General features: G+C 47.6%; 1 protein-coding gene across 6 annotated transcripts in view; it reads right to left on the reverse strand.

Annotated features, from left to right (window-relative positions):
- The window catches only part of MICAL2 (microtubule associated monooxygenase, calponin and LIM domain containing 2), a 234,764-nt gene extending 229,856 nt beyond the window's left edge, over positions 1 to 4,908 (reverse strand). For 3 of the 6 annotated variants that reach the window (XM_043482986.1, XM_043482985.1, XM_043482984.1), the window contains exon 1: positions 4,729 to 4,908. The gene's annotated coding sequence lies outside the window, so the exon portion shown is untranslated. The remainder of the gene's footprint in view (positions 1 to 4,728) is intronic. The other 3 variants (XR_006272148.1, XM_043482987.1, XM_043482988.1) reach the window with 3 other exon arrangements.
- Between the last annotated feature and the right edge of the window lie 4,186 nt (positions 4,909 to 9,094).

Below are 9,094 nucleotides of genomic sequence, written 5' to 3' on the forward strand. Positions count from 1 at the left end.
GGTTGACACTTTCACTGTATGGGTCTGGGTTCCATCCCTGGTTGGGGAACTAAGATCCTGCAAACTATGCAGTGAGGCCAAACATTAAAAAATGTAAATAAAAACACAGATATACTCTTTAAAATAATGTCAAAAAATAAAATAGGCAAATATCAAAATCCCAATGGGTATAGGAACCCATCCACACATAAAACTGGACCGAGTGCATGTATAATCTTGTTTACCTATGAAAATCAGTTGAAGGAAGTTCTCTTTTTTAAGAGGAAAAATATCCCCAAATATTTTTATTTTCCATTTGAACAATAAAACATTTCTATTATAAAAATTTTAGAAAAACGCTGAGAAATATAATATACAGGAAAAAATTAACTCTATCCCCACCATACAGAGAGAAAAACAACCTTCTCTTATACTTAATGGCTAGTGGAAAAGCCTGTTTATGTTTGAGGAGGAGGAGGAGTAAAAGAAAAAAGCCTCCTCATTTAGGGGCTATTTGCAGAGAAGGGTCTTTGCTGGGTGGGTCAGAAGATGGCTATCAGAGAGCCCAGCACCTTGGAGAGATCTGACAAGGAATCCAGGTGTGAAGCATGTTATCTGGGGAGGGAACACACCTCATCCTTCTCGCTGAGCCTCTGGTCTCCTTCATTAGAACTCCTACAAAGGTGCCGATGGCGATACTATCTCTTCACCATAAATTCAGACCAGACACTGAAAGGTTTTAAGTGTATGTTTTCTGTCACGGTCTGTCAGTTGCAGATGGATAATGATTTGAGAAGAGCCCACACCTTGCCCAGGTATGAGGCCAGATAGAGAAGGCTCCCAAAGGCACAAGGCAAGAATCTTGCACTGCCAAGAGAGAGGTGGACAACATTCTCTGGGCAGCCCAAGGCCAAATGCCTGACTCCTAGTATGGTAATCCCTGTGGCTGCATAAGTCAGGATTCAGAGCTTGGACAGAAATGACCTCAGTCCCTGTCAGCCCCACGTGTGATTTGGGGAGGCCAGCTGCTGATCAGGGCATCTCGGCAGCTGCCTGCGCTTCCCACACCGCAAACCAGAGCTCCAGAGAGCACGGCAAATAGTTCTCCTATTGTTTCAGGATGTTTACAGGCTGACGCTTGCAGAGGAAATATCCACACGTGAACAAGTCATCTTTTAAAAAAAAAAAAAAGACCTCTTATCTAAACAGATGCACGGGCAGTCACACAAACCCACCACAGGATTCATTCATTCAATATGTATTTCCTGAGTGGCGACAACATCACTGGGCAGATGCTCCACGCCCCTGCACCATCCCAGAGACAGCACTGGGGATCCAACAGAGCACAAAAGCAGACTTGAGCATCAAAGGGTTCGCTGTCCAGTGGGAGATTTAAAAACGGAGGATAAGGGTAATGGCTGGATAAAAGCAGAAGTGCTGCAGAAGGGGTGGTGCTCCAGACTAAAGTAGGCGTAAAAGGACTAACAACCAAATGCAGCACACAGACTTTGTTTGGATCGTGATTTGAATAAACTCATGATGAAGGTCACTTCATCTGAATATATACAGATGAGACCAGAGAGTGACTGTTGATTCTGCTACATGCAATAATAGTGATGTGGTCATGAAAGAACCTTCTCTTTAAAATAGATAGGGAAGAAAAAAAAGAGAAAGAGAGAGATGAAGCCAGCCTGGCATGATCTTAGTTGCTGAAGCTGGATAATGAGTATTTGGGGCTCATTATACTATTCTATTTTTGTGCTTGAAAATGTTAATGATTGGGGGGGTGGGGACTGCACTGCGCAGTTTGTGGGATCTTAGTTTTCCAACCAGGGATAGAACCCAGGCCTTTGCAGTGAAGTGCCCAGTCCTAACCACTGGACTTCCATAAATATGCCATGTTTATGAGCGTTTTAAATGCGATTTCATAGTGGGGTGAAAAGAAATGTTCACAAATAATTACAACATAAGCTGGGGAACCATAAGCACGACAGAGGGCTGCACACACCAAGCCTCCAAAGTTCAGAGGATGGCCACAGTTTTTTCCTGTTTCTCTCAGTGTGGAATTCACCACTCAGACCTTATTCATGCAGAGGAAGACCAGCGTCCTAGTCTGGTCACTCACTAGGCCTGTAATTGGAGGTAAGTCCCTGAACCTCAGTTTCCTCATCTGTAAAATGGGAATAACCTTACATACTTCTTCAGAGGGCTACTGTGAGAATCAAATGATATAAAGAATGAAAAAAAAAAAGAATGAAAAATTCCAGCATGATATACAGTGTTCCCTTTTCTGGTTCTTTAAACAACAGAGACTCTCTAGCCCTGGAAAGGCCTCAAAGATTGACAATGTTCAACCCAAATCTTCTTGCACCTAACCCCACTCCTCTTGGCAGAGACAAGGCTCTCCCCCAAGAAGGCAGGACCTCTACTCATCCGTAGAAGGGAGTGAAAGGAACAGGGCCCATGACTGGGAGGCACACCCAGATGGGTGTGGACGTGGGTGGAGAAAAGAGAGACACATCCCAATCACAGGCAGAGAGGGATTACTCAGTTCTCCTTAAAGTTCCTGGGAAAAGGCCTCCAATGACCAAACCACAACCAGCCTTAGTCCATAAGCTGATTTACACTAAGGTGTAACTAATTGATATTAAGCTAATCACAATTTTCTTTCAGAAGGGAAGGATGAGCAGAAAACCAGCCCTGGGCCTGAAGAAGGAAAGAGGCAGTGATTTCATTTTTTATAAACTCCAACTGTGGATCTCAGTCACCTTACAAACACAACTAGCACACCTCAACAACTGCCCTCCCTCCTAAAAAAAACAAAATAAAACTAGAATCGGTCCTAAAGTAGAGCTTATTGCAAATAACAGTCTTCTAAATCATTGTATTAGTCAGCTCTCAGAGGTAGGTTCAAGTCAATGGCAAAAGCAGACTTCCCCCTCAAATACCACCCTGACTCCAACAATCAACCCCTCCCCCTCACAGCATGACCAACACCTGCCATTACCTTTGAAGGACAGGGTGGGCAAGGCGTCTGCAGGTTGAACAACTTGGCTAACCTGGGTCAGTTCAAGTGCTCTGCTTTAAAATAAAAAAAAAAAAAAGAAAGAAAAAGCACCCAGGGGACTTCCCTGGCAGTTCAGTGGTTAAGACTTCGCCTTTCAAGGCAGGGCATGCAGGTCTGATCCTTGGTTGGGGAGCTAAGATCCACATGCCTTGTGGCCCAAAAAACTAAAACAAAACTAAAACAATATTGTAACAAATTTAATAATGACTTTAAAAATGGTCCACATCAAAATAAAGAAGAAGAAGCACCCTCAGGATCTTTGGACAGAATCTTTTCAGAGGCCAGGAGCCTACAGCACAGCACACTCACTCCTCACAGCCATGGGTCAGCAGGAAGAGCACTGGACCTGAGCTCTGGCAGTCTGTTTGAAATCCTGGCTATGCCACTTTCTATGTGACCTTGGGCACTTACCCTACCTGTGTCTGTTTCTCCATCTCTAAAATGAGGAGGGCAAACCTTTCAGGGCTTTTTAATTACCGTTAAATTGGCTTCAAATGTGCCACAAGGCAAGACCCTTTCCTCAGTAGGCACTTAATAAAACTATCTTCTCTCTACCTGAAGGCCAGTTCTTACTGCAATAAGAGCTTCCACAGCATCATGTGGGGCTGCCCTGGAGACCTGAGCCCCCCTTGGGTTCCCTTCCCCTGGGAAAGGGACAGGAATAGAGCTGGCCTGGAGACCCAGAGCACCCGGGCAAGCAAACATCTCAGGGCCAACCAGCTGCTGACTTCTTCTCTCACCAGGCGCCCAGAAGGGAACTGGTTGGGACTTCATCCTTCAGGGACACCACCGAAGACTGTAGTGAGCAGGCGAGACTGACGGAAAGAGGTCCCCTCACTGCTTAAGGTCCCAAAAGGGCCCGATGTGCCTCCAAATAAAAGCTCTTTGGCTTTAGAATAAACAATGTAGAAGGAGACGCACGTTTATTCTGGTTTCAACACGCCTCCTCCCGATCCAGCAAAGGCCGTTCCCAGTTCTGCCGAAAGGCTGGCCTAGGATAAAGTTAACCCCACCTGCCCCGGCCTGGAAGTCAAGTCAGCGAGGGCAAGCCCGGCGGGGGTGCTCCGGCGCCTGGGGTGAATGCGTGCTGCTAGGGGAGCAAGGTTCAGAAAAAGACATCTCCACGGCCCCTTGGGCCAACGTCCCAGACCCAGTCCCAGCCCGCAGGCGGCCAGGCCACCGGCATTTGGCCCAACTTAACTTCCTGTTGTTAAGGAGGGAGGGGAACCCGGCTGGGGTATGGGGTGCGCCCAGCGAAACGCCGGGAAAGAACGTGACCGGCTAGGAGCCCAAATCGTGGGAAGATAAGTTTGGGGATGATCTTCTGCCCCGGTGGCAGGCGGTACTGCTGGGGGGTCGCTCCCACTCCATGTCGACGTTTGGGTATTTTTTAGGCTTAGAATTGAAGAATTTGGGTGTTGTGGGGCTGAGTAAGAGGTAGTCCGAGGTACTGCGTTCTAATGGATTCAGAAAGCTATCGGGGTACACCGGCCTCCCTGGGCAGCGCCACCTGCTCGCTGGGCGCCGGGAGGGGAGGGTCTGAGGCGGGAGATGCTGCCGCCGCACCTGACCCTCCCCGGCGCCAGCCAGGGCGCAGAGTCCAGGCTCGGCTACCAAGGTCCCCGCCCGCTCTTCCTGGAACCCCGCTCTCCCCTTCCCTCCCGTTCCCCCCACCTTCTTACCGAGAGCGGCGCCGGCTGCCGAACCTCGAGTCCAGCCTCTATCCTCGCCCAGGGCCGCGGGCGCAGTGGTCAACACCCGGAGGCCGCCTGCCGAACTGTGAGCGAGCTAGGCGGCCCCGCGCAGGCTTAGCCCGGCGAGCGCCTGCGGTTCTGCGCCTTGCGGCGGACAGGACCGGGAGACGCCCCCATCTGCGGCGAGACCAATGACAGGGCCACCGGCGGCGCAGCCCCGCCCCCAGGCCGAGGCCCGTAGCCAATGGCAGCGCGTCGCGGAGACCACCCCCACCCCCGCTCTCCTCCCGCCCCGCCCCTGGGGGGCCAGCTGTCACCGCGGCAGCAGCGGGCGCACGTGGGCTGTAGCCCGGCCCTAGAGTAGGGAGCAGCCCGGCCCTAGAGTAGGGAGCAGCCCGGCGCTCCCACCGAGATCAGTGCAATTCTGAGACCAGTGCAATTCTGAGACCAGCAGAGGGCCGATGGGGACAAGGCGTGGTGGTGCTGCTAGATGAAAACCCCGGTGCGGGTATCCAAATGTCAAGAGAGAGGCAAGGGCTGGTCTTCACGCTAATTGGCCTAAGAAGGTGGATAGCAACCCTTGGTGTCCCCTTTTGGACTTGGGGGAGCGGCATACCACTTCTAGTACCGGCAGTGGCGCTTCCTTCTTGCTTTGCTTCTTGACCACTCTGGGCTTCAGCAAAGCCCTGCTAGCAGATAGGCCCTTCCCCTCACCTGGACTGTCCTTAGAATAAAGCTGGTGGAAAGAGGGGCGGTGGTGCAGATCACCTGTTCACTTCAGTTCAGTCGCTCAGTCATGTCCAACTCTTTGCGACCCCATGGACTGCAGCACGCCAGGCCTCCCTGTCCAACACCAACTCCCAGAGTTTACTCAAACTCATGTCCATTGAGTTGGTGATGCCATCCAACCATCTCATCCTCTGTCATCCCCTTCTCCTCCTGCCTTCAATCTTTCCCACCATCAGTGTCTTTTCCAATGAGTCAGTTCACATCAGGTGACCAAAGTATTGGAGTTTCAGCTTCAACATCAGTCCTTCCAGTGAATATACAGGACTGATTTCCTTTAGGATGGACTGGTTGGATCTCCTTGCAGTCCAAGGGACTCTCAAGAGTCTTCTCCAACACCACAGTTCAAAAGCATCAATTCTTTGGCGCTCAGCTTTCTTTATAGTCCAACTCTCACTTCATTACTTGACTACTGGAAAAACCATAGCTTTGACTAGATGGACCTTTCTCAGCAAAGTAATGTCTCTGCTTTTTAATATGCTGTCTAGGTTAGCCATAGCTTTTCTTCCAGGGAGCAAGCGTCTTTTAATTTCATGGATGCAGTCACCATCTACAGTGATTTTGGAGCCCCAAAAAATAGTTTGTCACTGTTTCCGTTGTTTCCCCGTCTATTTGACATGAAGTGATGGGACAAGATGCCATGATCTTAGTTTTCTGAATGTTGAGTTTTAAGCCAACTTTTTCACTCTCCTCTTTCACTTTCATCAAGAGACTCTTTAGTTCTTCTTTGCTTTCTGCCATAAGGGTGTTGTCATCTGCATATCTGAGGTTATTGATATTTCTCCCAGCAATCTTGATTCCAGCTTGTGCTTCATCCAGCCCAGCATTTCTCATGATGTATCCTGCATATAAGTTAAATAAGCAGGGTGACAATATACAGCCTTGACGTACTCCTTTCCTAATTTGGAACCAGTCTGTTTCTCTACGTCCAGTTCTAACTGTTGCTTCTTGACCTGCATACAGATTTCTCAGGAGGTTGGTCAGGTGCTCTAGTACTCCCATCTCTTGAAAAATTTTCCCACAGTTTGTTGTGATCCACACAGTCAAAGGCTTTGGCATAGTCAATAAAGCAGAAGTAGATGTTTTCCTGGAACTATCTTGTTTTTTCGATAATCCAAAAGAAGTTGGCAATTTGATCTCTGGTTCCTCTGCCTTTTCTAAAACCACTTTAAACACCTGGAAGTTCATGGTTCACGTATTGTTGAAATCTGGCTTGGAAAATTTTGAGCATTACTTGCTAGAATGCTAGCATATGAGATGAGTGCGATTGTGTGGTAGTTTGAACATTCTTTGGCATTGCCTCTCTTTGGGATTAGAATGAAAACTGACCTTTCCCAGTCCTGTGGCCACTGTTGAGTTTTCCAAATTTGCTGGCATATTGATTGCAGAACTTTCACAGCATCATCTTTTAGGATTTGAAATAGCTCAACTGGAATTGCATCACCTCCACTAGCTTTGTTCATAATGATGCTTCCTAAGACCCACTTGACTTTGCACTCCAGGATGTCTGGCTCTAGGTGAGTGATCACACCATCATGGTTATCTGGGTCATGAAGATCTTTTTTATATAGTTCTGTGTATTCCACCTCTTCTTAATATCTTCTGCTTCCACTAGGTCCATACTATTTCTGTCCTTTATTGTGCTCATCTTTGCATGAAATGTTCCTTTGGTATCTCTAATTTTCTTGAAGAGATCTCTAGTCTTTCCCGTTCTATTGTTTTCCTCTATTTCCTTTGCATTGATTACTGAGGAAGGCTTTCTTATCTCTCCTTGCTATTCTTTGGAATTCTGCATTCAAATGGGTGTATCTTTCCTTTTCTCTTTTGCCTTTAGCTTCTCTTCTTTTCTCAGCTTTTTGTAAGGCCTCTTCAGACAACTCCTTTTGCATTCCAGTCTCCTATAATGAAAAGGACATCTTTTGGGGGTGTTAGTTCTAGAAGATCTTGTAGGTCTCCATAGAACCATTCAACTTCAGCTTCTTCGGCATTACTGGTTGGGGCATAGACTTGGATTACAATGATATTGAATGATTTGCCTTGAAAATGAACAGAGATCATTCTGTCATTTTTGAGACTGCATCCAAGTACTGCATTTCAGACTCTTTTGATGACTGTGAGGGCTACTCCATTTCTTCTAAGGGATTCTTGCCCACAGTAGTAGATATAATGGTCATCTGAGTTAAATTCACCCATTCTAGTCCATTTTAGTTCGCTGATTCCTAAAATGATGATGTTCACTCTTGCCATCTCCTGTTTGACCACTTCCAATTTACCTTGATTCATGGACCGAACATTCCATGTTCCTATGCAATTTTCACCTGTTACTTTAGTCAAATCATTCAAGCACCCTCTTCTCTTGTCTGTCAAATGGCTACCTTAATCTCTGCTCTGCCCACCCTCCTTGGTTGCCCCCAGCTCCAGAGAGCACTATTCACAGAAAAGACTGTGAACAGTGAGAGGGAGAGGGGTGTGGAACTGCTTTGTGAACTGTAAATACTGCAGACACCTTGAGCAGACTGCCCTGGTAGCGGTGATAATGAAACAGGCATCCGACCTGCAGGAGGTATGTCTGACCTCTGGGGCCTAGGCGCCTGTCATGGGCTTGGCCCAATATAAATGTTTTTGGGACAGAGCTGACCCAAGGATAGGAGAACAGGCAGGCTTGGGCAGTAAGAAAACAGTATCGTGTCTCCAGGCTGCTGGAATTTCCACAGCATCAGACCACCCTCTGAAGAGACTATGTTCCCTTGCCAGGCAAGTTCAAACAGAGCAGTTTGTCCCTATCAAACCTGGGGTTTATTTTTTCCCATGCCCCTTATATGTGATCCTATTTGAGGCCTTTAGGGTTTTCCCAGGGATTGTCCTACTTGGCTGTTCGCTTAGCATCTTCAGAGTTCAATCCACTTCCTGCAGATGAACTTTCAGCAAAAGTCATCCCTGCTCAGTTTGCAAGACTCAGTTAGCATTGATTCTCAGAGGGGCCAACACTCCACTGTGGTGCAACTCTGCCTGTGATGCCAGTTGATGAAGTGTCTTCTGCACACATTAGCTCATTTAATTCTGACAGTGGCTCTGCATGGTGTGCATTTTTATTATCATCTACTTTTGCAGATGTGGAAACTCAAGAAGTAAAGTATCTTATCAAGGTCACATGGTTAATAAGTTTCAGAGCCTAGATTTGATTCTGGATTCCAGAAAACTGCATGCCTAATCACTGTGCACTGGGGTTTCTGCAGTCCTGCCTATACTTCTAGAGCACTGGACAGGCCAGGTCTATCCCTGAAGAAACTCCTCTGGGGCCTGAGCAGCCCCAGTCCATCCAAACATTCCAGTGAGCTCAGGCCTGGGCACTGTCAGGGACAGAGATGAGACCAACATGGCCCTGCCTTATTTACAAAGTGACTGATGGAAGAAACAGCATTACCTCTGCCCTCAGCCCAGATCCTCACTAGACACAAGCTTCTTGCTTCTGGTCTGAGCTTGAGACACCCATGCTAGGGATGGAGATGGAGACAGTCATTCATTCATTTCACTGATGCTACTGTGAGCTGAATATGATTCTTGCATT

Source organism: Cervus canadensis, chromosome 11 (genome assembly GCF_019320065.1).
Source record: "Cervus canadensis isolate Bull #8, Minnesota chromosome 11, ASM1932006v1, whole genome shotgun sequence".
Lineage (NCBI taxonomy): Eukaryota > Metazoa > Chordata > Mammalia > Artiodactyla > Cervidae > Cervus > Cervus canadensis.